Source organism: Chlamydotis macqueenii, chromosome 12 (genome assembly GCF_036417535.1).
Source record: "Chlamydotis macqueenii isolate bChlMac1 chromosome 12, bChlMac1.mat, whole genome shotgun sequence".
In the NCBI taxonomy this organism is placed as follows: Eukaryota; Metazoa; Chordata; class Aves; order Otidiformes; family Otididae; genus Chlamydotis; species Chlamydotis macqueenii.
Genome location: NC_141567.1, coordinates 8,720,572 through 8,743,229, shown reverse-complemented (window position 1 = coordinate 8,743,229; position 22,658 = coordinate 8,720,572). Strand labels below are relative to the sequence as shown.

The window sequence follows — 22,658 nt, the reverse complement described above, 5'->3', positions numbered from 1 at the left end:
TGTAGATTTTTCATGAGAATGTTTATTTATTTATTTATTTTTGTTCCATGATCCATAAAACACATTTACCCAGTTACATACAAAATACTTTTATCCAGTTTCTTTAAAACAAACAAAATAACTTCTCCTCTTCATCTGGTCCCTCTCTCTGCTCCTTTCTAGCCTGGTCTGCTTCTCTATTCCTCGCAATATGGAACATGACAGGGTATTTTCAATGCTATTTTTGTCCGTTGTGTCATAGCTTATATTTAAAATAGCATTTAAATCTGCCAAGTAGTGTGGTGTTTTAAACTGCTGTCAGACTGAATTTCTCCTCCTACATACCACAGATTTCAGCTACGACTTAAAGACAGCTGAGGGAAGCTTTTGAGGAGGGGGGGAGGTGGAGGTGGTTGGGGACCAGATTGTCTGCAGGTACAAGGATAGTCGAAGGATATTAATAGGGTAAAGGGATGCTACAGGGCTTGGAGGAGGGACACAACCCCAAAGAAAACCAGGGAAGGTGTGTAAGGGAGTGAAACCACCTTCCCAAAGGAAGCTCTTGCTCAGAACAAAAGGCTGTGATGGTGGGACCAGAGGTCTGCACCTGGCTGCTGTGGAAACAGGGAGGTCTCTGATCTGAAGGCAAAAGGAGAGACCCCGTTGAGTGGCATTTGCTCTGCGTTTGGGGATCACCTCACAGATCTCCAAAGTGGGGTTGATCAAGCCTCTAGTGAGAGCAGCCCTAAGGCAGAGCAGGGGCTTTTGCTGCCTTGCTTGCATAGGGGTTTATTATCACTTTCTTCATCATTTGTTTTTTGGGACATAACTGACATCTGGGAAGCCCTGGGGCAAAGCAGCACGGTCACGGTCCATGGTCAACACCTCACCTGGGAAAGGGCCCATTCACTCTCCTTACACTTGTAGGCATCTAGAAATTTGGTCCCTTCATTCGTCACCATTAATAAACATCGCAGCCAGCAGAGCTGGCTTGGTTGCGATCGAATTAGAAATGTCAGCCTCACCTCTCCCAGCCAAACCCTCGGGCAGCTTAAACCTCGCTGAAGCCATCTCCCACTGCAGGAGGTGCTCCAGAAATGGAAGCACCTTTGTTTCATATGCTCAGCCTTTCAGGCCTTTACTCTATGTGCTGGAGCAGTTGTGTTCCCTGGATGCCCAGTTATCCTTGTCACGTGTCCTCCTCTACCCCTGGGCACATCCCAGCAGCATGATGGGTCCTGAGTGGCATCTCCCAACCTCTCCGCCTTTGCTCTGCTGTGTCGCTGCGAGCATCCTCCTTTCCATGTCCATGTTGTAAGAAGATCCACCATGCCATCATGCTCCCAGTCACGGACACATGAATAGCACAGGGACACCCAGGCTCCACGGACGTTTCCTTCCTCCCTCCCCAGCTCCTGCCAGCTCTGCTCCGCTCAGGAATGGTTGGCAGCACAGGGAAGTCCAGCGGAGGTGGGAGCATCCCCATGTTGAGCCCAACAGGCACGAGTCCCCACCTGCTGTGGAGGGATTTGGGATGTCTTCTTCCTTGTCTCATTTTTGGCTGCAGTGAAGGTCTGGCACAGCCCCACCAAAGCAGCCGCTGACTCCTCTCTGGTGCCCAGAGGGGTGGGTGTTTCACGAGGTGCCCCCACCCTGCAGGTGCCCCCCACTTTCCAAAGAGGCTTTGAGTTTCTTTCCTGCAGCCGTCCCAGACTCATTTCTTGCTCTATCTCCACTGGCGTCTCACCCTCTCCTGGGACACGTGTGCCTGCCGTTGATATCTCCTACCCATCCTCTTCTGTCAACACCGCCTGAGGAAGGGACAGATTTAATTTTTAGCAAAGTGTCCTCTGTGTCAATAACTCCCCCTCATCCTCTCCTGGGCAGCAGGGCTATCTGCTTGCCCATCTCCTCCTCCCTGCTCGGTAGGCAGCTTTCCCCTGCCTCTCCGCGCTCTCTCCTTCACCGTTTTCCCTTCTGCCTGGAGTTTTCCATCGCTCACTCTTGTTCCCAGAGGGACAGCTGACCCTTCCCGCAACTCCTTGCTGGTTCACCCAGTGCTGCATTCCTCGTCACATCCCTGTGCCAGCCCCAAAACCAGCTCTGCTCCCCCTGGGGCCGGCATAGCAGAGGCATCTGCGTTACACCCCATGGCTCACCGGGCTGAGACAGGACCAGCCTCGGGATCTCTCCTTTGGGGATCACGTCGTGCCTCTAGCTTGATCCCATTCCCCAGCACAGTTCAGGACAGGGTGATGTGCCGTGGGTAGTGGTGCCTGGTTGGGTTTGGTTATTTATTCCCCTAAAAGGTAAGGCTGGGGAAGGGGTATGGCCAGCTCTGCGATTGCATCGCGGTGCGTTAATCAGCCGCATTAAAATTCCAAGACAGCTCCTGCCAAAGTGCCTGCGCGCCGTGCAAGGTGGCTGGGAAACGCCGGGAGCCGTGACAGGCAGGCGCGCGGGCAGACAAAGAGCTCGCTCCGTCACTCCGGGTCTGCTCTGGGAGGAGAAACACGCACGCACACCCCTCCATGCCACCCTGCAGCCCCACACCACCCGGCCATGTGGATGCCACCGGAGAGCCCTAAGCAAGCGAGCGGGCAGCGGTCGTAGCGCTTGCCAGCATCCCGACACCAGCCCAGGGGGATGTCTAGGCTAGCTGGGCATCCCCGCTGACCCCACGGGAAACCACAGGGATGGGTGACACCCACCACGGGGAACCGGGACATCACGGTGGTGGGGACCACCCGCTGCTCAGCTCTCAGCATCCCATCCCTGCCTGCGTGGGAGGGTGCGTGTCCCCGTGGGGCTGTGAGCCCCCAGGGAGAGGGTCCCCCCAGGCCTTGTGTCCCCCTCCAAAGCCCCTGCCAGCTGTAGTAATGCGTTTTGCCACAGGGTGCCACTATGGCAAAGCTGTAAGGCCGGCTGGGCCCTGCAGCCCTGTTGTATAAGCCATACCTGGCATCATCCACCTTGGCCGTGGTTTCCTTCTTCCCCTCCCCTCCCATCTGCCCCCACGCCTCCCGCAAGGAAAGTGCAGCAGGAGCACCCCAATATTCATCCGAAGGAGCCAGTGCTGCCAGATGACCCCTGTGCTGCAGGGCAGAGGAGGGGATGCTGTGGTCCCCTCTGAGGTGTCCTGAGAGTGACACAGGGGACAGTGGGGACCAGCGCATCACCAGTGCGATGGCATTGCTCCTTCTCCGCCAGGCATGGCACGGAGGAGAGATCCTGGAGGCTCTTCAGGACCACGTGCCATGCCGGTGAGCAAGGGGGATGCTGCGTGACCCAGGCATCCACGAAAAACCTGCCGACCCTGGTCCTCTCCTGCATGTGAGATGCTGGGCTCTGGGGGACAGAGCTCCCTGCTAAAGGTGGTCTGGCTCCATTTCTGGGGGGCAAGCAAAGGGCCTGGTGAGGCTGCGGCCACTCACCTCTCCCAGCTTTCCCCAACTGATGGATCCAATCAGCCCCATCCTCCCGCAGCCAGGCCTGGGAACTGCCTGCAGGAAAGGGGATGCTGCAGCTGGGGCACCCCATCCCATCCCATCCCATCCCAGGGCGACAGCACTGTAAGAGTGAGCAGGCTGGGTCCCGTACGCCAAGTTTCCTATCCCCCCCAGCACCCACCAGCCCCTTCCCAGCCTCTCCCCAAAGGCGAGGGGTGCCCCTGGAGCGGCTCAGCCCTGCACTCCAGCTGCCCCATTCTGCACCCACATGAAGGTGACGGCACGGCTCAGCCAGGGAAACTGAGCTGATGGGAGCTATGCAGGATCAGGCCGTAAACGTGAGATTTTTTTTAGGGTGAAAAGTGCCCTGCAAATGGCAGGCAGTGGGATCCTGCGTGCTGCATCCGCCGCAGGCGGAGAGAGAAAGAAGATTCGCTTCTTCCCTCGCTAATAAAGTCTGGCTGAAATGACACAGTATAATCAGTGTTTACCTGGGAGTTTACATACGGTTTGTTGTAATTATAGTTTCAATTCCTGCTTTTGCATTTTTTTTTATTTTTTTTTCCCAACATCTATTTTTCAATCAGTAAAAGTAAATACTATTTTCAGCCCAATGTAATTCTTCCACTCCCGTGGCCACAAACACAGCGAGGAGAGCGATTCCATTTGCGCGCTGTGCAATTGAGCAGAGAGAGGAGCCCGGCGGCTGCGGGGCATCAGCAAAGCCACGGCCGAGCGGGGACCTGGGGACACAGGGATGAGCCTCCCCTACCCGCTGCGAGCCTCCCCGGGCCCCAGCCGGCGGGGCCACCTTTGCCGGTAAAAATCAGCATCAGGCCCAGACACTGTTTCCCATCGTTAAAACCCTAAAGCTGCCTGGTCGGAGGCAGCAGGGAAGGGATAAGAGCCATTAGGTGCAGCATCATTTATTTCAGGGCTGGCAAAGCTTTGTTCCAGCTTGGGGATTGAGTTGGCACTAAAAGCACCGTGATCCCCCGGATTTAATTTTTTTTTCCCCCCTGTTTTTACGGGTGTGATTTATAACAAATCAAGGATGCCGGCGTCAGGTCCCCTTCTTCACCCAACTATTGTCACACACACACACGCGCGCGCTGATTAAAACCGCCCGGCCCCCGCCGGTTCCTCCTCGGCCATCCATCAGCTGCTCCGGGGACAAACTTAGACATCCCGCTCCCAGCCCACAGCTCCAGCCGTGCGTGTTCTGGTGGCGTGGGTTTAAGCCAGTATTGGGTGTTAATTTGATATGCACATACACACAATAAATATAAATATATATATCGGTATATTTATTTATGTCGTGCCCCTAAATCTTTGTAAAAATAATTGGGAGCTCTGTCTCAAGGAGGAATTGGGCATTGTTGGGATGCAGAATGAAAACGTTGCCCTAGAGACACGCGGAGGGTTTCCGCCTTGGCCGCTCCGGTTGAGCGTTTGCCAGTTACGGCCCCAAACCAGGCACCGTTTGAACCCGGTGCCAAGGCAGAGCCGCTGCCCAAGGCCGGAGGGGAAGCTGGGTGATGCTGGTGAGAAGGGGCCCTTCTCCTGCCCGGAGGGTCTCAGCCCCTCGGGGGAATCAAGCAGGGACCAGCAGCCCTGCCAGCCCCCCCATTACACCCCAGCATCCTCATCATCCTCATTTTGGGGTTAAAAAATAGGTGATGAACTTTCCCCAGAGCCGTGTCCTTGGCCACTGCTTTCCGACATGCCTCACTCCCTGTCAGGGGAATTTTTTTTTTTTTATCATCCCCAAAAAGGGCTGTTTTCTCCCCATATGCACACGCCACCCCTTTTTCCTCTGCAAAATATCTCCAGGACCAAAGGGGAAAATTTCAGCTAGGGTTTTAGAGGGTCCCCTCATCCCCAAGACCCCGGGCAGCGGGCAGGGGAGCTGAGGCCGGGGCCGGTACCGGGAGCGGAGCAGCCCCGCAGCAGCCGGGGCTCCCCGGGCGTTTGGAGTTTGGCTGTGCTGATAACCGCCTGTCCTAAAACATGGGCAGCTTCAGCCGATGTGTCCGAGGCGGGGCAAGTTTGGGTTTTCCTAAGGTGGGAGGAAGGAGAGTGAATATTGGCCGGGTGGGGAAAAGCATCCTTCTACCACTGCTGCCTGACACTGAAAAGAAAATTAAAAATCAAGCAGCTTAAAAAAAATAAAATCAAATCAAATTGTATTCTCTCTTGGTTTCATAAAAAAAAAGCTCTTCTCACCAATCTCAAGCATGAATATATTTTCTTACTATATTTCTTAAAAGCTTACCCTATGCAACCTTTTTTCCCCAAACTTGAGAATTAGCTGGTTTAAATTCTCACCCAAAATATTTATCACGAGGAACAAAGATATTGGAATTATCTCCAGGGTTGAATTTCAGTTCTCCCTTTCAGGCTTTTATCATTTCAATCCAAATTTCAGTGACAATAATCCGATTTTGATTGACATTAAAATTATTTATTGTCACATTGTATCTGTTTAATAAATTGTGCCTGCTTTATTTTTTGGCTTATAAATACCGTATCTTTGCTACCTTGGTGCTTAATTCAAGGGAAGGAGCCACTTCCGAAGGCAGGCAGCGATAGTCTTAGCCCAGACAGGATGTAAAAATGCTTTTTTATACACATGACCCTGAGGAGAGAGCTGATTCCACCTTTTTACTAATTTATATATTTTAAATCTCTCTGTTTTATAAAATTTCACTTTATTTTCTAATGGTAAAATATGCTCCTGCGAGCTACGTCTAAGATGAAGAGGATTTTAATCTCCAGCCGGATACAGAACAATTGATTTATTCAGAAGTATTTAAAAAAAAAAACAGAAAAACAATTCAGGACATTTTCATGATCCAGATTTGAGAGATTTTTCACCATTCAGGGAGTGAGTTCATCCAAAAAAAAAAAAAAAAAAATCAAACAAAGCCCGGAGACATCAATTTCAGAGTGCCATTAAAATCTGGGTCGCTTTGCAAATGATTTTTTTTTTTTAATTTCCACAAATTACTGAAAGTTAAAAGACCCATCAGCCCATTTTACTATTAAAAAAAAAAAAGGAGAGAAAATTAAAAAAAAAAAAACATAGAAAAATGTAGCCCTTTTTAGAATAAATCAAAAGCGGTTCCTCCACGCTTTGGCAGAAATACTTCCCTGGGTGGGGAATTTTAAGTCTGGGTCCCACAAACATCTTTTGCTGGGGGGGCCCTGCCTTTTCACCCTGGGTACTGGGGGGATGCTGGGGGGTGCTCGGGGATGTTCTGGGGCTACAGCATCTCACCCTCCTTCCTGCAGCGGGCGGAGGAGGGTGTTTGCCTGGTGCCTGAATGCCCTGAAAATCCTTTTTGAGAGGAGTCCGTTGGCAGATAAAAGAAATCTCTGCCAGGGGAGAGTGGGTTTGTTCCCCGTGCCCTCGGCCACGCAAGCCGGGATGGAAGCGCCAAGGCCCTGGGTGGGCTCGTGGGTCCGGGGAGGGATGCAGGGCGAGGCGGGGAGCAAGGATGCTGTGGCGGGGCTCAGCCCCATGCACAGTCTCACTACTGCCCCCCGCCACACATCCCCCCAAAAATACCCCAAAGCCCCAGTCTGTATCTCACATCTACCCGGGTTTGGCCCCAGCTCTGTTTTTGGTGCCGTTATTTGTGGTGGCATTATGGTCCCATGGGAGAGCCCCCAGGTATTTGCGGCAAGGCCTTTTCCGCAGGGACATGGGGTGCCTTTGGGGACACAGACCCTCACCCAGTGCTGGGAGGGACAACGGGGCTGCCCCGGGTCTCCCCGTTAATCTCCCGCACTGCCTCTCCCAGCACCGGGCGGCCGCAACGGCTGCGGTAGCCGCGTTTGTTTACGGGCTGAATTTGTATTAAAACGGTTCATTATTTTCCTGACTGGCAGGTTTCCAGTGTCCGTGCTAGTTAATAATTGCAGCCAATTAAACCTTCGCAAAATATGCATTGCGGGGACGGGGATGGGGGGGACACAACACGTGAGGATTTCTCGCAAGCCGGCGGGTCGCTCATGCCGCCGCGGAGGAGCCCCACAGTGGGACGGGGACGCTTGCGGGGCTGTCACCGCAAAGGGGTTTTTTTCCTTTTATGGGGGAAAAATTTGCATCTGGTGGGGGAAACACCGGCAGGATCCATCCTAGCCCTGCGGATTTGCTGCCTCCTTGACCTTGCGGGTACCAGTGCTGCCTCCCCCAAACCTCACCCTGCCCGCTGGCCCTGGGGCTGGGTGTCTGTAGGGTGGACATGCAGGGTTTGGGCTCAGCCGGGGCATTGCCCCTACGCTAGGCGTCCCACCGCAGCTGCCAGGAGGTTTCTTTTCAAAGCACAGCTCTCCCTTTTCCTGCCTTTCTGCTCATTCCCTTCTGCCGCTGGAACGCTCTCTGCCTCCGCAGGCCGGCAGAGCATCGCCTCCGAATCCCACCCCGATCCCTCTCCAACCCAGAATAAAACATTTCTCAGGGACGAAATACAAGCAAACCTCCAAGGTCCAAAACCCACCCGGGGCTGAGACTGCCCAGCTCACTCCACTTGTGACCTCGGGTGCCTTTTGCAAGCCGTAAGGACACAAGCACGTTTCTCGACCAGCGCTTGAAAAGCAGCCAAAGAAGAGGAATAAAGAAACATTATTTAGCGAACGCTCGCCCCGCTCTTTGAAGCTGGGAAGCTCGGCAAAGAGGCTGGGTGTTCAGGGGGGCTGTGGCCATGGGAAGGCTGAGGGGGATGTTTCTCAGATGCTAAAACCGCTCGGAGAGATGCAGGAGCGGGAGCGCGTTCATGGGGAGGACGGCTGACGGGGAACCGCCGCCTTTCAGAAAGGCAAATAATCGCAGCCTAGGTTAGCGATTCTGTCGAGAGAATAATTGTGCTTCTAAAGGCCCTGATATGATGTGCAGCACTGCTTTGAAATCGAAATAAATACATAAATAAATCAGGGATCTTGGACTGATTAAGGCAATTGCTTCCCTTGCTTTTGCAACCCCTTTGGGTCCTGGTTCCCAGAGCCAATTACATATTTTAAAAGTTTCTCTCTGAAAAAAAAAAAAAAAAAAGGCCTTGCAACTCTAAAATAAAGTTTCTTTGTGGTTGCCTAATGAACAGCGAGGGCCGGGGCAGTTTACAGCTTATTAATTGGTTTTAAATGGCTCCGTCTCTGTCCCGGAGCATCTTTATGAGCTGGCCACAATGTGGCTGCGCCCTCCCGGCTGCCCCGTGCGGGGTCAGGGCACGCTGGGCATCGCCAGCCCGGGCCCCTTTGTGCGGGCGAGCGGCCAGCCTGCCTCCCCTGCGGCCTCTTCTCCTCCTCCATCCCATGGTCAGCCCTAAAAAAGCCCCCCCAGGACCCGCTGAGCTCCCTCTGCCTCGGCCAGGGTATGGATGCAGCCAGTGGGGAGAGGAGCTGGGGAGATGCTGAGGATGCTCAACTGTTACTTTTCCAAATATATTCACAATTTCTCCAGCTCCCTGCTCCCTCATGTATGACTATGGGGGAGAAAAGGCTGTGTTCCTCACCCAAAAAACACCCAAAGGTGTTCATTCAGCAATGATAATAAAACCAAATCTTTCCCCCAGCCCAAGGAGGCGCAGAAGCCTCAGCCCTAAGGGGAAGCAGGGCTGGAGGCACGGGCCTCCTTGGATGACTTCTCCCGGAAAACATGCGTTATCGACAGCAGAAATGATGTCGGATTGGGTTTGGGATATAAGGAAATGCCAGTGATTATTGATATTTTCCAGAGTTTATTCCAAACCTATTCTTGGGTTTGAACGTGTTGCGTGTGTCATCTCTGATGAACGGTTTTCTAGCTTTAATTCAAAAAATAGCATTATGTTTATAATGCTATATAAGGTTTTCTCCTGGCTGTACGCACGGGATTATATATGTGTCTGTGCGTGGGTGTGGGTGTGTGTGCAGGGCTGCAATGAGACAAACAACTCAATCTGGAGCCGGTGGGGAGGAAGAGGCGCACACACAGCCTCGAGAAGCGGCTGCTTCCCTTTGGTACCAATTTGGTTTCTTTTTCACCAGCCGGCAGAGCTGTCTGAATAAACGTGTTCTGGTTTGGACCCAGCTATAGATAAACAGGCGGCGATGTTGTAGGTGCAGGTATACTTCGGGGGGTGCGTGGGGGGGGTGTATCCACCAGCTGTTTAATGCTGGAGATGGGGTGGTGCGTGACAAGATGCCAGACGCTTTTCAGCGCATCAAATCTGTATCTCAGCGCTTTTCACCGTGAGGAAAGGAAACAGTAATTAAGCGACAGGACTTACACCGCTTCCGCGCCGGAGTCACACCGCATCCCTTTCAGCCCCGCGCACGTGCGTGCCGGCACGCCCCGCCACGCCAAGTAGAGCCTCACCCCTTTTTAAACACAATTCTGATTTTATTTTTTTCTTTTTTTAATGTTAACAGTTAAATTATTCAGCAGAGAGACTCTTTCTCCCACTCTGAGATTTTCCTGGTAACACTTTACTGGTCATTTCTGATGGTGCCTGCCCAGTTCTACTGGTTTTATGAAATGCTCTGGAACAGTACTGGGAATAGCAGCATGTGGGAAGGAGGAGGAAGGTTTTAACTGCATGGGGTCTTCCATCTCCAGCTCTGTTTCTATGGATATCTGAATGGAGTTTATATTTATCCCTCCTGTTTGAGCCATGTGTGCAACTTCGGAGGAGGAAGAGGAGGAGGAGGAGGTGGCCAGGAGCAGAGCTGCTCTGTGGGAGCTGCCGGCTCTGCTGAGCCCTGACCCCTTTGGGTCAGCAGTGAGAGCATCACCTCGACGGGCAACATCAGCCTCATCCTTTCTCCCAAACCAAAATGTCGCTGCAAGGTGGGGAAAACAGCAGAAACACTTGGGCTAAAGCTTAACGCAGAAACAAGCGCCATGCCCGGCAGGGAAGCGGCCCTCTCTGCAACTCTCAGCCACCGGCCAGGGATGTCAGGGCAGGAGCATCACTTCCAGTCCCTGGTCCCCAGTTCCTCCTGCAGCTTCCCTGTAAACAGATGAATTTCCTGGGAGCAAGGGATTTTCCATCCGTCACATTGTCCTTAGCTGTCAGGAGAAGAGTCGGAGCAGCCCCAATGGCGGGGGGAGCGTGCCAGGGCACCGGAGCAGGTAGGAGTGGGAAGGCGAGCGCGTGACTCGGCCAGGCCCTGGCGCACTGGCTCCCGGAGCGTTACCATGATGGCTCCATCATTAATTGATCAATCACAGGATGACAGTTAATTAAGTAGAAAATAAAGCTACTCTGCTCAGCCTGGCATTAGTAGGCAGCGGCATTAAGATTTCTGGAGTACAAGGGAGGAAATTAAAAAACAAAGGCACAGCTGGAGGAATAACCCCATCGCCGGTGGCTGGGGGCAGCAGCCTGGCACGCTGCTCCCCGGGCCGTGTCTCCAAGCTCACGGCGCGTGGGCAGCCCCTGCACAGTGGCGACGCCTGGTTCTTGGCTTCTTCTCCCCTTCCCTAGAAGCTGGATCCCACTCACTCCCTCCAGGAATATCCCCCATTATCCACGTGGCCCCTTCCCCACTGGCTGCTGCCTGGGCATCAGCCACAGGACCCTCACCGGCCTCAGGATCTGCAAAGGGGCTTTTCCTTTCAATCCCCTTTTCCCATCTCCCAGTCCTGCCCCGTGGGCTAACCTGCAGCCACGGTGAGGAAAGAGAGAAAGCCAGAAAGCAAGCGCCCTTCTCCCCCCCACCTCATGTGCCAGGGATTGTCTTGATATGAAAAATTATGTTTTTTGTTAAAAACTATTACTAATGAGGCGTCTTTCCTGCCCTTAATTGTTGCCAAGGCGATGACCCCAGCCAGCCATCTTTAATTAACTTAGACTAGATCTCCTGAAATGAGTTCCTTGGGTAAATTGCTCACCACGGCTTTCAGGCACGGAGCCGTGTTTGCCAAGCCCACCCGCTCCGGCGTGCCGCCACAGCCACCGGCAGAGGTGATGGCACGGGCCGGCATGCCCCCCTCTGCCTCCCTCCACCACCGCTGGGCCGAGCAACCCCAAAGCCAACGGGTAGAAACTCAGAGCAATATGGGGATGAGGACGAAGGAGTGACCGGTGCCTGACCACAGGGAACGGGATGAATGCGGATTTCTCCCTAAAGCGGGAATTCACCCCGGCTGCGGGCTTCTCCTGGGACTTGAGCATCACGGGGGCCGTGGGACCGGCCATGCAGCGGCTGGCGCCTCTCCAAGCGAAAATCACATTTCCTGCCTGACAGATAACGCCGGTCAAGAGAATGCCAGGACGATTCCTGAAAATGCCATAATTGTTTTAATCTGATGGCAGATAAAAGATAATGATGCTAACAATATTTAAACGTAATTATAGTTTCCTGCGGCTGTTGGGCTCTCTGAATCCTCTCCACTCAAGTGGCTTTGTTTACGAGCGGCTTCAATAAGGCAGGGCCCGTTTTCCTCTTTGATCGCCTTCACACCTGCACCTCCATCGAGGCAGGGGGGTAGACGCATGCCAAGGGGCTGGCTCTCCTTGGGGACCGGCGCTGGCCAGCTCTGCGGTCCCCCCCTCCAGGGTCTCCTGCCCTTGGCCCACCGTCACCCATCCTCAGCCTCCCGGGATGTGATGCTTGCCTCAGGAAAGGGGCTGGGACGGTGGTGCTTGGACCCTGGCAGCACCCAAAGAGAGGGGATATGTTTGAGGGAGTTTTAGGGCCGGGTGGGCCCATGGGGATGAGGTGGGCATATGGTGGCTGGTTTATACTGGTCACCTGTGTCAGAGCTGTGGTCCCCCTCCCCCAGAGCCCCCAAATCCCATCTTCCGCTCCCCTCCAAGGTGAACTCCCCATCATCGATATAAAACGACAAAGCAGGACAAAGGGATTTTTCAGGAATCGTTTGCTGATGACAAACAAATAAAAAGCCCCGGAGGCGGATGTCCAGGGGCTCAGCATCCGCAGGAGAAGAAAATGGAGGAAGAAGAAAATGAGATGAAACCCCTACAATGGAGACCCCCGTGCATTGGAGACTGCTAATACGGTCTTAAAGACATTCCTCCAAAAGAAGCTTTATTTCCGGAGGGATGGATGCGCTGACGGCCCAGGTAGCATTAGGAGAGGCTGCAAAACAGCTCGGTCGAGTGCGCAGGAACAAGCAGTGAGAAAAGACAGGATTTCGGCAAAGCTTTTAGAAGAACTTAAATATGACATGGCTGTTTCAGTAGCTGGAGTTGAGACTCCTGTGTGAATCGGTCTTTGTAAATAGGAATGGAGGATAGCCAACTTCCCCAAAAGGGCTCTACGGGGGGTCCGGAAAATCACAACGTCCTGAGTTTAATGGGGAAAAACAGATAGAAATGGTAACAAAGAATGGGGAGAAACAGCAATAAACCTGATTGTTTGGTAAATAAGGCCGAGCCTGTTGCTGAGAAGTGAAGTTTGAAAAGCAGCTGGGGAATGAATAAGCGGTGAAAAGTTAGGAGACAAAGTGGCATAACAAACCCAGGGGGTTCCCAGTGCGGAGGGGTCAGCGCCGGAGCCCCTGCGGCAGGCGGGAGCACGGGTCTTCAGAAGTGCCAGGGAGGAGGGAGGAAGCAGCAACGGGACAGTACCCACTGCTACTCCAACATAATAAAATCCAGCACCGTCTAGAGGAGTATGGGAAGGTCTCACTGTGCTGAAGAACTTGGCCTTAAAATGAGGGAGGAATTCAATGTCAAGCACAGAGAAAACAAATCCATTGCCTACACAGCCATGAAACAGCTACATCCAGCAAGGAAGAGCATTCCGAGCCGTGGATGTGACTTTGGAAAGATGAGCTCGGTCACTGGCTGGGGGCAAGATGTGCACAGGGAGTCAGGAATGACGTGGGACAGACCAGAGGAGAGGGCAGGGATCGGCTCACACCGCGCCATGCACGTCCCTGCCTCGCCGGGGGGATCTCAAGGGGCGAGGAGGCGAGCTGGGAGTTGTGCAGTAGCTGCCGTCTGAGGAGGAATTAAAGAGAGTGGGAGTCCAGCCTGCGGAAAGAGGGGACTGAGGAGGAGAAGAGAGAGACTGCGAAGGCATGAATGGCAGGGGGAAGGGGACTGGGCGCTTGCTGCTCGGTGTCTCAGTGGAAGAGGCAGAGGGCTTGTAATGATACCCGATGCCCAACACAGGGAGCTGCTTTGGCAGTCACCTGGCGGGCTGCTGGGACCAAAAGTTTGGCAGGTTTGGAAAAGTAACTGCGAAATCAAGAACAGAGAGGTTCCTGGCTGCTGGAGGGACTGGGAGTCAGCTGGGGCAGGGGTCTTTGCGGGATGCTGGGCAGGAGAGCGCACCCCTCCCTGCCACCATCCTGTGTCCTCTCCTGGGCTGGTGATTCATCCCAGGAGGTGCCGTGGGTTTGGGGGTGGCTCAGGGTCCTCTCCTCGTCCCCAGAGCATCTCTGACCCCCAGAGCCAGGGCTGCACCCCGAGAGGGGAACTCTTTGCTAAAGCACCGGCCGGGACCTACTCTCCCTCCCAAAACGCACCTCCAGGTTTCCCGGTGGCTCGCCCCCATCCCGCTGAAAGAGGGAGGAAGGGGGAAACGCACGCGAGACACGCAGGGACAGCTCTTCACACGACATATATCACAACGGTGCTTGCCCACCCTGCTCGCCCACGCGGGACCGAGTCGCAGACGGAGTGGAGGGGGGGTGGGTTTTATCAGGAGAGCACGGCCCCCGCCCTCCGCGCCCCCGCAGCCACGCGTGGCCAGCGCGGTGCATCTCCACGGGCTGGGCGCAGCCCCGACGGGGCGCGTTGACATCTGTAACCAACACGGCGAAGGCAGGGCTGCCCGGCCAGGCGGAAAATTAACACTGACATTGAGTTTAATTAAACAAAACAACCAAGCTGCGAGCTGGAGCGGGGCCGTGGCGGCAGCTGGAGAAGCCGGGCTGGGCGCGGTTTGGGAGCGGTGCCCGCCCCCGCCCCGTCGGGACCGGCCCATCCGGACGGCCGGGGCCACACCGAGCCCGGGAGGCCGAGAGGGGCTGGCGGGGAGCCGGGCTCCTCCGCAAATTCTGCCGTGCAGGGTCGAGAAACACCTTTTTGTTTGTCTTTTTTTTTTTTTAAAAAAAAAAAGAAAGAAACAAAAAACAAAAAACGCGCTGGGCGCAGCGCGGCGTGGGAGGCCCACGCGTGTCACTGCTCCGACGTGGAGCTCGAGGGGTGCCGGGCGGGCTGCGAGGCGAGGGGAAAGCGGAGAGCGCTCCGGGAGCCGGGTTTCGTTGAAAAGGGGTTTGGGGAGATGCTGCTCCGAGAGACCGGCTCACAGCCCCCCCCCCCTCCCCCGGCCCTCGCCCCAAATAAAGTAGGTGGGAAGGGCCCGACCCGGGCAGGGAAACCCCGGCAGAGCATCTCCCGGCCAGCTGCTCCCCGTCGGGCACCAGTACCACCAGTACCAACAGTGCTTTGCTGTGCCTTTGCCCGGGAAGTGTAGCGCGAGGGGTGACGCCTGTGCCGCCGGACTCATCTTCCTCTTCTTCCTCCCAGTCCGTAGCTTTGGGGCTTTTAGTCCGGTTATTTTATTCTATCCTATTTTATTTTATTTTATTCTCTATTTTTTTTTGGGGGGGGGGGGGGGCGTGAAATGTCGGCTTTGAAGGATATTTGTAATAACATAACCAGCAAAATGAATGTCATATTTTTGCTCCAATGAATTGGATTTCCTGAAATATTGTCTCCGTAATGATGCCTTTAGGCTCCTCTGGATTAGATAACTCTCCAACCACATCAAGAAGGCTAATTACCCCAAAGCCACTTCCCTGCATTTGCCCGTCTGTCTCCTCTGCCCGTGTCTATCTCCCCATATTGTCCCCAAAATATACCGGGGGCTGCCGCTCCGCAGGGTCACGCCCCGAGCGGTGGTGGGAAGGGAGGGGCCCCCGCGCCCATCACCGCAGTTCCCCCCTCCCCGCTCCCGCCCCGTCGAGCAGCCGTGACGCCATCACGCCCGTCTGCCCCGCCAGCCAATCCGCAAGGCTCGGCCGCGCGTCGTCAGATCGAGCCTGACCAATGAGGGAGCGAGTGGCGCGGCCCCGGCGGGATCCCCTCGACGGCTCGAGGCGCACGTGGGGGGGGGGTACTGGATCCCCGCCCCGTCGGGGGTCCCGGGGCCGCATCCCCTGGCATGGGGTGGGGGGGTAGGGTAAGGCAACTCCAGGGGCCGGAGGTGCCCGGTGGGGTGGGGGTTTGGGCCACGCTACCCCCGACGTCACGCGTGGGAGGAGGCGAGGCCCTCGCAGGGGGGCGGAGGTGCGCGGAGCTGAGCCCCAAACAAGAGGCGAGAGGTTGCCTCGAACCCCTCGAAACGCCCCGAGGGCCGGGGTGGCAGGGGGTGCGGGCAAAGCCGCCCCTACACATGCACGGGCGGGGATGCAGCGACCCACGCGTGGGTGCGCACACACACCCCCCCCCCCCGCCCGCTCCTCCCGGCGCGGCTTTCAGTCCCGGCTCTTTGCTCGGGCCGGGGAGTTTGTACTTCGGGATTATTCGTCTCCTGCAAGTTTTTTGTTCGGCGGCCCTGAAAGGCCTCAAAGGCTGGGAACACCGTCCTAATTACGGGGAAGCACAGCTTATTTAGGAGATAAAAAGAGACTTGTGGTCTCATAACAGCTTCTTATAGCCGTCAAATAAGGATCTCTAATGACGGGGTGAGAGCCAGTGAATGCCTAAAACAAACTAAGAAAAAGGAGGGAAAATAAAGCAGCCAGGGGCTTAAGATATATTAAATTACCCTGATTAGGAATTTAGGCCGTGGCTCGAGTCTGCTGGAGAGGCTGGCGAGGGGAGGGGTGGGGGGGACGACGGAAAGTGCTGCTATTCATTTCTGGGGAGAGGGGTCAGTAGGTCGGAGGAGTTCACAGGGCCTGGCTCTATTCTTATGCTAACAGAGAATACAAGCGCTGGCCTGGAAAATAGAAATGAATTTGCAATAATCCGAGCCCCTCTGTTTGCAAGGCGAGCGGCTCTACAGCTAATTGCAGCACCAACCCCCCCCCCCCACCGCCCCCCCAGCCCCGTCGCGGGCAGTTGTAACGATGCATGGGAGATTAGAGCCCGAGGGGTTTGGGGAAGAGGGGGGAGTAACCTCTCTGCCCCCCTCCCTTCCCTCTGCCCGACGGTGAAATATTCCGGGGCAGGCGCTGGTGTTTGGGCTGGCTCTGCTGGCAGGGAGTGGGGCCAAAAACTTCTTGAACTTCCCCGCAGCCGCGCAGCGCGGTTTGCCGGGGGAAGGGGGGGGGGGGGGGGGCTGGCTCGGAGACGTGGGGGGGAAGGCAGCGAAGGCCCCGGAAAGAGACGAGGGGGACACCCCCATTGAGCTGCCGGTGACAAGCAGTAAATCGGGGAAGAATAGCGCATGGAAACGCGCCGTCGGGGCCGCTCGCCGGCCCTACAGCTGCCGCCCCGTCTCGCCGCCATCCGAGCCACCGGCTCGCCGGCGGGATGCCCGGCTCCCTCCCCGCACCCTCGGGGTCCCTCCCCGCACCCCCGGGGTCCCGCCCTGTCGGCCACTCGGCGGGCTCGGCGGCCGCCACCGGTTTCAGGACCCTGGACAGGGGCGGGGCCGCTGTCGGGGCGCGGCTCCCCGCGTGTCCCCCGGCCACGGTGCCGGTGTAGGGGGGGGTCTTCCCCAAAAAGGGCCCCATCCTGGCCCTTCTCCCCCTTTTCCCTACGCCACCGGCCTGGAATTAACCCCTGCAGGGGCCGCCCAGCCCCGGGGTCGTGCTGTGGGCGCGGGGCACGGTTTGGCAGCGGGTCGGAGCCCACCCCAACGCACCCGCCCGTGCGGGGAAACCGCGTACCGGGGAGGAAAACGCAGCCGAGGGGCTGTTTTAACGAATATCGAGCGGTTCGGCCAGGCTCCGCCGCCCTTGCCGGTATGCGGGGCTGCTCCCGGCGCGAGGGACGGGTGCAGTCTCCCTGCCGTGCCCCGACGGCCAAACGGGGTGGCAAAGCCGCGGGGTCGGCCCTGCCCCGTCCCAGCCACCAAAAGCCGGCCCTGCTGCCAGAAATACACCCCTCTTTCGTTAACCGCGCTCCTTCCTCCTCCTCCTCGCCTGCGGCTGACCCGAAGCCGGAGCCAGAGATGCTGCGGGCGACGGCTGTGCCCGGGGTCGACAGCATCAGCCCCGCACCCGGAGATCGGTCTCAGGGTCTCCAGAAATCGCTTTAAAAAGAAAAAAAAAATTTCCCCCGACTCTCTGAATTTTCTCACTCGAGACTGAACTGGAAAGGATGATTCCCGTCAGTGGCACACGCCGGACAGATTGCTCCCCGCTCGGCATTGTCCGTGCCACGGGGCTTCTCCCGCAGCCTTCACCCAACACTTTTCTCGTTTTAAAAGGCAGAACCTCGAATTTCACCCAGCGGGCTGTTCTAAAGGGCTTCTCAAGCTTAAGAAAATTTTATTTCAGGTACATTAAAAAAAAAAAAACCCACAACCCACACACACATTAAAAAAAAAAAAACCAACAACAAAACAACGGTTTTTCTAATTTCCAATTGTATATTGAGTCGCTGAGAAAGGAGGCGGCGTTACTTGTAATAATAATCTATTAACTGGATTTGGGATGAATTTTCCGCAGGAAAAAAAAAAATACAGGGCTGCTATGTGAATTTTCGCTCTCCCAAGGAAATACGGGAAAAAGATACAGGCGAGCTTTTTAAAAAATTGGTTTGGAAAACAAATTCGCCGGCGCTTTTATCTTCCCTGCGGTGGGACACGGAGATGAGCCGGCGGGATTTTATTTCTTAACGCCCGCCGGAGTTTGGGTTCCCCCTTCCCCAAAATAACGCCCGGTCCAGTCCCCGCGCCCTCTTCCCGCCCCGTCCTTCCCCGCCAGGAACCGACGGCCGAAGCGGAGAAAAGCGGGTTTCTTTGCTAGAATAAAAATCGTGCTTATTTGTAAGGAAAAAAAAATAAACCGTGTTTATGTGCAAGAATAAAAAGTGGGTTTCTTTGCAAGAATAAAAATCGGGTTTGTTTGCAAGACTCAAAGCCCGTTTCCTTGCAGAAGCGGGGACCTGCTGCATTGGGAGGTGCGGGGAGAGGGGCTGTGTCGCGGCTCGAGGGGGGACACACACAGGAAAAGGGGGTGATTTCCCCGCCAAGTGCCCCCTAAATGGGGCTGGGGTTCATTCCCCGGCAGGACTTCACCGGCTGCGGAGGTCTCCGGGGGTCCGCACCCAGTCCCGCAGACGGGGCTGCCAGCCCCCTCTCTCACCGCAGCCGTGCGGGGATTTTGCGGGAAGAGAAGATGCCCGGGAATTGTCCCCCACCCGCGGAGGGTGGATTTCCCCCCCGGGTGCTTTTTCCTCGCTCTGTGGCCCCTTGCAGGATGCTCTGGGATGGGAGATCTGTTCCCCCTTCAACGAAAACCCGGGGGGGTGTTGGCAGGGCCCCCGGCGGACCCCACCTCGCTGCACTGCGGCCGACGCGGAGGGGAAGCCCCGCCGTGGGCGTGGAGGGGTCGCCCCCGCCCGCTCGGGTACACACACACGCGTGTGCGGGCACACACGCAGACCCAGTACACACACCCCTCCACACCCCTAGGTCGGGTATCCGCCGGCGTGGTACACCCACCCGAGCGGGTACACGCGTGTGAGGTGAGAGGGGGTGCGACACGCGTGTGCGGACAAGCGCGGGCCGGCACATGCAGGGGTCGCGGGCACATCCGTGTCGACACACGGACACCAGGCACGCACCCATGCTCCGGGAGCCACGGGGACCCCCTCAGCCCGGGCCGTGCTCCCCGCCTACACCTCCCCTCCCCAAATCCACCAGCTTTCTCCCCCCACTCCACCCACCCCACGCAATTAAAGGCGGCGGCGGAGCGGGGCTGCAACGGGCGGCGGCTGAACAGTGAAGGTCCCCCTCCCGTCCTGCACAAGGTGAAAGAATACAGAAATAGGTGAAAACACAGAAACAGCCCCAAAACAGCGCTGCCGAGGTGTGGCTGTATTTTTATTTTTTCCTGCAGCCCCGGGCTGGGTCAGTCCAGTACCCGGTGGGGCAGCCCCGCTGGCGGCTCCGCGGGCCGTGGGGGTGCGGGGGGGTGCGGGGGCGTCCCTGGTTGGGGGGAGGGTCCCCTGCTCGCGGTGGGGGGGCCCGGGGAGCCGCGGGTGGCGGGAGGCACCGGCCATGGCTGTGCGGGTGTTGCATTGAAACGCGCTGCAGTGCGCACACGGGCGGCCCCTCCCCCCCCAATCTGCCTGTATGCTAATGACATGCAAAGCGACTCATTTGCATCTTTATCTCTGTCAATGGGCAAGCGTGGCAGGCGAGGTAATACGTTTCTCACCGTGGCATGGAGGCCTCTCCCCGCCCCCCCATCTCCCCCCCAACTCAACGCCCCGCTGGGCGGAGGAGGGCAAGGGGGCACCTCCGGCCCCACCGCCCAGCCCTGGCACGACGGTAGGCACGGCCACAAAATGGCTGCCGGGGGGGCGGGGGGGGCCCTGAGAGCCGCCCGAGAGCCCAACCTCTGCCCCTGGCAGCCCCCAGCCCGTCCGCGCCCCCTCCCCTCAAACCTAGCGCCGGATTTCGTGCTTAAGCAGACAATCGAGGGTGCGGCACCCTTCCCTCCTCCCTCGTTCTCCCTTTCCATCCCTTCTTTCCACCCTCCATCCCTCCTTTTCTCCCCTCCATCCATCCTTTTCCACCCTTCACCCCTCCATTTCCCCCTATATCCCTCCTTTTCCGTCCTCCATCCCTCATTTTCTCCCCTTCATCCCCCCTTTTCCATCCTCCATTCTTCCTTTTCCCACCTCCATCCCTCTTTATCCCACCTCCATCCCTCCTTCTTCCCCTCCATCTCTCTTTCCCTCCATCCTTCCTTCTCCCCTTCCATCTCCCCCTCCATCCCTCCTTCTTCCCCTCCATCTCTTTTTCACCTCCATCCCTCCTCTCCCATTCCATCCCGCCTTCCCCACGCCCGTAGACAAATCCTGGCCGTTTCCACGCGCGGAGAAGGGGCGCGGAATTTCTGATTTCCCACCACTCGGGGGAAAATGTCTCTTCCCTCCTTCCGAGGGGATCTGACGCTGGCCCAGGCCCTGAGACCCCCCGGCAACTCGTGACGGTTGTGGGTCCACCAGCACCGCGGTAGGCGGCCTGGAGGTGCTCAGCCCTCAATTTCTTTCGTGAGGGAGATGAGGAGTGTCCACGGGCACTAGTGGGGAGAAGCAGCCGTGTGTACAGTCACGCGTGTGGTCCCACGGATAGGACGGGCGTTGGAGGCACTGGTGCGGGTTTTTTAAATAGTCACCAAAAATATTGTTGTTATTATTATTAATAATAAATAAATAACGAAGAAGCCTCTCCCACCGCCCCGAGGTGCGCCCGCACCGCTATTTTCAAACACTCCCGTTGGAGCGCAGGGCTCTGGTTTTGGGGATGGGCGTGCGGGTCCCCGACGCACCCTCGGCGTGGTCACGGCACGGTGCGACCCCCTCCCACGGGGCGTGGGAGCCAGCAGGAAACCCCCGGGGACGGCGCACGCCTGTAGTGCAACACTCCATACTATACACATACACAGATACATATAAAACCCACGTACATTGTACGCTCCGCCATAATTTACGGTGCCGTGCTGGAGGACGCCGCAGGCAGCGATGTGATGTGGCAGCCCAGGACCCCCGGCACGGCCCCCCCGTGTTCTCGTCCCGCCCCGCCCCGAGGCGCCGATGATGGGCGCCCCGCTGCGCTCTGCGTGGGCACGGGGTTTGGGGCAGCTCCACCGCCCTCCTCACCCCTTCCCCGTCCCCTCTCAGTCTCTTATCCCACCCCTCTTTTTTTTTTTTCCCCTTGTCCCTTTTCCTCAGTGTTTTCCCTCCCTCCGCCCCTCATCTCCATTTTAACCTCGAGGGGGAGGAGGGAGGTTTATTTCCCCTCCTTCACCTGAAATTGTTTTAGAAACAAATAAAATCAGCAGAAAAACCCAAATCTGCCAATCTGGGCCCGAGGCCTCCGGGCAGACACGGACGCGCCCTGCTCGGACCAGTTTATCCAGACGCGGGTACTGGGAGGGGATTTATTTGGGGGATCAACCAGCCCCCCTCCCGCCCCCTACTGCCACCCCAGCCCCATATACTGCACCTATGGAGAGCGAGGTGTGCCCCCGCAGGGATGCTGCCGCTGCCACCCCTCCACCCGAGGGTTGGATTTGGCCCCGTGCCCCCCCCCCCAGCCCCCTGACCCGTTCCCGGGTGGGTGTTCCCCTCCCGCGGGGGGCGGGGAGAGGCAGGCCGGGGCAGAGGCACGTTTGGGAATGCCCCCTCCCCTGGCTTCCCGCCTGCTCCTGCCAGGCAGCGCCCCCTCCTCCCCGCACCCTGGCCCGGATCGGGGGGGCGGGGGGCTCCGCACCGCCGGGGAGGCCGGCTCGGGGGGTTCACATCAGCGTGCCCAGGGCAGGGCCGGTTTTGCGGAAGGATGCGGGACCCCCGCAGAGAGATTCTCCCCCATCACCCCTCAAAACCTGCCGCAGCAGAGGCAGCCCCTCCAAAAAGCAAATGGGGGGGCGAGGGTCTTCCCTTACCTGAGCGCTGGCCCGGGGGAGCCCAGGAGAGGGGAGAGGGGGATAGGGAGTCGTTGGATCCGGCTTGTTTTCTCCCGCCGTGTCCCGCAGCAGAAACTTCCTGGGGCCGGGGTCGGTGCCGGGGAGCCGGGCTGCGCCGGGGGGACCCCGCGGCCGGGGAGAGCCGCACACCCCGGGCCGTGTTTATATGTGGAAAGAAGGGTAATTTGAGTGCTTATACCAAGAACCGGGGTTGTTAAGTTTGCAGGCAGGCAGCTAAACGGTGCCAAGTGCGGGCGGGGGGGGGGGGGGGGTGCGGGGGGGAGGCTGGGGGTGTGTGAGAAATAAAGAGCAATTGTCAGAGGCGAACAAAAGGCGGAGGATGGAAAGGAGCTGGGAATCCCGGGGCAGAGCCCCTCGGCGTGGACTTGAACTTGGGCTTTGACACCGTCTGCCAGGCGGAGAGCGGCCCCGGGCCGGGCGAGCCGAGGAGGGGGGAGTGACAACAGCCTCGACGGCGGAGAGAGGGGACATTACCCCCCCCCCGCCCCGAAAGACCCACCTTTTCGGGGGGGGCACTTTGCTTCACAGGATGGGAGCGATCCGGGGGAATAATCCAGACGGGCTGAGACCCGACGGGCTCAGCGCACCTCCCGATGGGCAGGGGGGCGGCGGCGGGGGGACCCCGTCGGGGCCGGCCGGGGCCAGACGGC

The 22,658-nt window shown here is 57.2% G+C and overlaps 1 long non-coding RNA gene across 1 annotated transcript; it reads right to left on the bottom strand.

The window, feature by feature from the left end:
- On the bottom strand, positions 1–22,171 carry LOC147599229 (uncharacterized). The gene is made up of 2 exons (XR_015259912.1): positions 21,967–22,171; positions 1–1,790 (listed from the first exon to the last, which is right to left on the bottom strand). It is a non-coding gene; the product is annotated as an uncharacterized LOC147599229 (long non-coding RNA).
- Positions 22,172–22,658: the final 487 nt, after the last annotated feature.